Genomic DNA, 6,451 nt, shown 5'->3' with positions numbered 1-6,451 from the left:
GCCCATCAATATTATCAGACAAGAGATCTTTAACAATAGCAATATTTGGTTCTACTTTAACTTGCTTAGGAGGTGTATAAGTTCTAATATTGCTTTTATGAACAACAGTTGAAGCTTTAGCATGATCCTTTATTCTAACAGGGAAAGGTGGTTTCTCAACATAAGAAGTAGGAACAATAGGATCATTATAAGTGACAGTCTTTTCTTCAACTTTAATAGCTGCAGCTACTTTTACTTCTACGGGAGGATGATATTTAAACTACATCTCCTTAGGGAGATCAACATAAGTAGCAAAAGATTCACAGAAAGAAGCTACTATCTCAGAGTCAAGTCCATATTTAGTGCTAAACTTACGGAAAATATCGGTGTCCATAAAAGATTTAACACAATCAAACTTAGGTGTCATACCTGACTCCTTACCTTCGTCGAGGTACCAATCTTCAGAGTTGCGTTTAATTCTATCCAATAAATTCCATCTGAATTCAATAGTCTTCATCATAAAAGAGCCAGCACAAGAAGTATCGAGCATGGTGCGATTGTTTTCAGAAAGCCGAGCATATAAATTTTGAATAATCATTTATCTTGAGAGCTCATGATTGGGGCATGAATATAACATTGATTTAAGCCTCCCCCAAGCTTGAGCGATGATTTCTCCTTCGCGAGGCCAGAAATTATATATATAATTGCGATCACGATGAACAAGATGCATAGGGTAATACTTCTGATGAAATTCCGACTTCAATCTTTTATAGTCCCATGATCTCATATCATCACATAGCCTATACCATATCGATGCGTCTCCCTTCAAAGATAAAGGGAAGACCTTCTTCTTAGCAACATCATCGGGTATACCTGAAAGCTTAAATAATCCACAAACTTCATCCACATATATTAAGTGCTCATCAGGATGCTTTGTTCCATCTCCTGTAAAAGGGTTACTGAGAGAGTCCTGGATTAGGGGGTGTCCAGATAGCCGGACTATACCTTCGGCCGGACTCCTGGACTATGAAGATACAAGATTGAAGACTTCGTCACGGGACCGGAAGGGACTTTCCTTGGCGTGGAAGGCAAGCTTGGCGATACGGATATGTAGATCTCCTACCATTGTAACAGTCTCTATGTAACCCTAGCCCTCTCCGATGTCTATATAAACCGGAGAGTTTTAGTCCGTAGGACGAACAACAATCATACCATACGCTAGCTTCTAGGGTTTAGCCTCTCTGATCTCGTGGTAGATCTACTCTTGTACTACCCATATCATCAATATTAATCAAGCAGGACGTAGGGTTTTACCCGCATTAAGAGGGCCCGAACCTGGGTAAAACATCGTGTCCCCTGCCTCCTGTTACCATCCGACCTAGACGCACAGTTCGGGACCCCCTACCCGAGATCTGCCGGTTTTGACACCGACATTGGTGCTTTCATTGAGAGTTCCTCTGTGCCGTCGCCATCAGGAAGGATGCCTCATCCTGTCTTTAAAGAAGGCACCGTTGCTAAGGGAGCTTTGTCTGTCGGCCAAACTCTCCGGCTAGGCGGTTTCCTTATGACCGCCTGTTCGGCTGCTGCGCCGACGATGACCTCTCGGGTCATCGAAAGCAATCTTCACGTCAACTCAGAATTCGCCGAGCAGCTAGATCCAATGGAGCTCTCTTCCCTAAACGAGCTCTTGGATCGCTTCGCCGCCCTGGGAGTCGCTACGGATTACGACCAGATTGGGTCTAAACCTGATCTCAGAGAGATTAACTCCCCCTAGGTCACCCATCACATTGCCGTGGTTGAGGGACAGTGCGGCGTCCCTTCATCTATCTTAAGGACTAGATATGTCCGGATTCCCAATCCCTCCAAGTCGGATACCCGCGGAGGGGAGGACATCACTCAAGACCTGAACTTAAAGTCAGGTGATGGGCTAGATTCATTAGACAGCATCCAAGAATCCAAACTTCCGAGTTCGGAAACTCCTTGGCCCCTGGGTCTCAGATTGGGTGAGGTTTCGGATTTGATTCTGCTCACCCACCCATACATAAGCGATCTATCCCAAATTAGGCAAGAGCCCGAAGAAACAGTACATCATTACTGGGCCAGATTCCTCCTGGTTATGAACAGGATAAAGGACTGCCGCGAGGAAGACGCAATTTTATTCTTCTGCAATAATTGCACGGACAAGGGAATCCTCAACGCCATAAGTCGCCGTTATATTACACGCTTCGCTGACTTGGCGTCCATAGTACGAAAGTACTGTGCGATGGAAAGCGCCTTGAAAACCGAAATAAAATTTTGGGACAATCCGACCCTGAATACAAACCCAGTCCGAAACAAAAGGGTGCATCATCGATAGACACCCGAGTTTAATACCAAAAAGCAAAAGCCCTCTACAGGGCATGGAACCATACTGGAAGGATGGCTTAATGGATCCTGTAAAATCCACAGTGCAGAGGGCGCCACACCTACTCACAGCCTCAGAGCATGTTGGATACTCCGGCAGGTGGAAAAAATTGGCGAAGACCTTCTAATTCCAGAAGCCACAGAAAGCCACCCCAGAGAAACCAGTATGGTATTAACAGTCTTCGAGACTTTCGCATCAAATAATATGCGAAAAAGAACACTCCGTGGCCTTGCTGAAGTCTACCAAGTAGCAACAATAAACCCATGGAGTGACACGGCTATTACTTTTAACGCCAGTGATGACCCTAAATTTCAAACAGCCCGAGCACCAGCCGCATTGGTCCTCAGTCCAATAGTGGACGGCTTTCATCTTACCAAGGTACTCATGGATGGCGGCAGCGGATTGAACCTCATTTATGAGGAAACCCTTCAAAAAATGGAAATAGACTGGAACCGCATTGAGCAAAGCAGCACAACCTTTAGAGGAATAATCCCCAGTTGGGAAGCGTGCTGTACAGGGAAAATAACACTAGATGTGGTGTTATGCACGCCGGATAATTACAGGTCCGAAGAGGTCTCGTTCCAGGTGGCCCCGTTCAGTAGCGGATATCACGCTCTGCTAGGGCGGGAAGCGTTTACAATCTTCCAAGCAATACCCCATTATGGGTACATAAAGCTCAAGATGCCCGAGCCTAACAGAATCATCACTCTCGTTGGTGATCCGGACATAGCACTCCGCGCCGAAAACAAGACAGCCGCACTGGCCCAGAGGCGCTATCCGAAGCCCTAGCGGCTGAGGAACTGACTGCGCTGTGCTCCACGGTAAATAGGGATGATGTGATACTCGATAGAAGATCCAAGTCCACCTCCTTTAAACCGACGGACGAAATAGTCAAATTCCAGGCCCATCCAACGGACCCCAATAAAACAGCTTCCATCGGGGCATAGTCAAACCCTGATGTAGACGCTGCACTGCGAGAGTTCCTACGAGAGAACTGGGACATTTTTGCCTGGCACCCTTCAGACATGCCAGGAATCCCACGCAGGCTGGCCGAACACAGCTTAAATATCCTAAAAGGATTCAAGCCAGTCAAACAGGCTCTTCGGCGTTTTTCCGAACCTAAGAGACAGGCCATGGGAGAGGAACTAGCCAAGCTATTGGAGGCTGGATTCATCAAAGACATAAAACATCCGGACTGGCTAGCAAACCTGGTGATGGTACCAAAGAAGGACAGATCCTAGCGCCTGCGTTGATTTCAAATACCTTAACAAGGCTTGCCCAAAGGATCCCTTCCCTCTCCCCCGCATCGATCAAATTATCGACGCTACCGCAGGACACGATTCGTTGTGTTTCCTCGACGCATACTCCGGCTACCATCAAATAAAGATGGCAGAGTCAGACCAAGCCGCAATGGCATTCATCACACCATACGGACCATTCTGCTTCAACACAATGCCCTTCGGGCTCAAAAATGCCGGTGCAACATATCAGCGCATGATTCAGACATGTCTGGCAAACCAGATCGGCAAAACAGTGGAGGCATACGTAGATGATGTGGTCGTTAAAACAAGACATGTCGAATCTCTAGTAGACGACTTGAGGCTAACATTCGATAACCTCCGAACATACGACATCAAGCTCAAGCCGAAAAAATGCATTTTCAGCATTCCAGTCGGAAAGCTCTTGGGCTTCATTGTAACCGGTAGAGGAATTGAAGCAAATCCAGCCAAGATCCGAGCTCTGACATAATTTGAGGCTCTGCCAATGAAATAACACCTTCAGCCCACGTAATAATGGCCGTCATCGCCCCATGGACAGAACCATTCCTCGCCTACCTTACCAGGCAGGAACTCCCTGAGGACCAAAATGAGGCACGCTGCATAGTGCGGCGATCTAAAGCCTATAAAGTCCATGAGGGAGAGCTTTATAAGAAAAGCACTACCGGAGTCCTTCAAAGGTGCATCTCTGAAGAGGAAGGGCGGAACCTCCTAGCTGAAACTCATGCCGGACTCGGCGGACATCACGCTACAGCTCGGTCCCTTGTAAGCAAGGCCTTCCGTATAGGCTTTTATTGGCCGACGGCCCGGGCAGACGCCCAGGACTTAGTCCAACAATGCGTCGGTTGCCAGCTTTTTGCAAACCAAAGCCATATGCCACCCACTACCCTCCAAACTATCCCCATCACTTGGCCCTTCGCGGTCTGGGGGCTTGACATGGTTGGACCCCTTAAAGGCGGAACCCACAAGAAAAAATACTTACTGGTCATGGTGGATAAGTTCACCAAATGGATAGAAGCCAAGCCTGTTAAGACGGACGAATCCGGACCGGTGATAGACTTTATATCCGGGGTTGTACACTGTTACGGCGTCCCCACAGCATCATCACTGATAACAGCACGAACTTTACGGCCGATGAGGTAAAACTTTGGTGCAGAAACATGGGCATCAAGCTCGATTATGCTTCCGTCTATCACCCACAAACCAACGGCCAGGTCGAACGTGCAAATGGTCTTATCATGAGCGGCATCAAACTCAGATTAGTGCGGTCCCTTAAGGAATCTAATACGCACTGGGTATAGGAGCTCGACTCCGTGCTCTGGGGGCTGCGGACCACGCCGAATCGCACCACCAGATACACACCATTCTTCATGGTGTACGGCGCAGAGGCAGTTTTGCCCTACGACATAATTCATGACTCACCTCGAGTGCGCATGTACGAAGAAAGAGAAGCCAAGCTCGATCGGCAGGACAATTTGGACGCCTTGGAGGAAGAGCGGGACGTGGAAAAAGCCCGTTCCGCATTCTATCAACAGCAGGCTCGAAGATACCAAAGCAGAGAAGTACGGGCCAAAAATTACAATGTTGGCGAATTTGTTCTACGCCTGCCAGACAAGAAAAAGGACAAACTCAAGCCCAAGTGGGAAGGTCCCTTCATAATTGACCAAGTCCTGACTGGTTGAGCGTACCGCCTGCGAGATGCATCGGATAACCAACTCGAGCCGAACCCATGGAACGCAGCCCGTCTCCGAAGATTCTATGCCTAGCGCCGGACTCTGTGTTCGTCTCCTTCCTCTGTCCATTTTTTATATACTTTTTGTCTTACATTTCTCTCCTTCTCCTCTCTTTCTCTTACAGCCTTCAAAGGCTCATAAAGTGACGTGCTATCCGCGCTCATAAAACCTGGGGGCTTCTTTAAACAGAAGCTTATTTATACGGGCTTCATGCCCAACACATGTGTCACACTTCCGCGTGTACCTTTTATTCACCATTATATGCATCGATATGACTTAAGTTTTGGCCAAGCTGGGTTGCCTAGCTCCTGTGCTTACCCCTACGTTCCCGATTGTTCGGCTAGGTGGTAAAGGGAGCACCTCTGCGATTGTTACTGCCGGGTCAGCCAGATGTGTACCTCAGACTGGGTGAAGCCGAAAGCTAGCGCTCTTAAGGGAATATTCAGTCGGTGAGCTAAAGATGATCTTTTCTTTCACTTATTTATCTATACGCCCCCAGATGTTTTTCTTGCGTCTCTTTTCGCAGAACGGACATGCACTTTAGGGCATGCCTCCCAGGGAAAGGAACCCCTAACGGAACTATTCTCCCTGGAAGATGTTTCTTACTAACCATTTAATATAACATAACTAGTTGGGCACTTGTCTGTTCAAGCATTAATGACCCCTACACCTGGTCTCCATGCATACCCTGGTTCTTATATAACCGCAAGGGTATTCGGACACACTCCGGACCGTCAGGTCCCGAGGTTGAAGCGAAAAGGTCGGCCATGACAAACGATCTACAATCCGGCTAGAAGGCATTACACATGTCAATTAAAATTACATAGTTAATCTGACTGATTGTATTCCTCTTCAATACCATCTAACAGGCTGTCTAGTTTATAGTCCTGTTGGGAATACTTTGCGGCCAACTCTACTTGGTCGTATACTAAGCTCACAGGGATCTCCTTCCCATCGGGCCCTACGGGTCCGACCTCGTCCATGTAGTTTGGGTCAGCCTTCGTGTACCGCGTCTTCACCATGGCCCAGGCCTCCCTGGCGCCTTGACGGCAGGCCGA

This window comes from Triticum urartu, chromosome 3A (genome assembly GCF_056163025.1).
Source record: "Triticum urartu cultivar PI428250 chromosome 3A, HENAU_Tu73, whole genome shotgun sequence".
Lineage (NCBI taxonomy): Eukaryota > Viridiplantae > Streptophyta > Magnoliopsida > Poales > Poaceae > Triticum > Triticum urartu.
Note: the sequence above shows the minus strand (reverse complement) of the source record.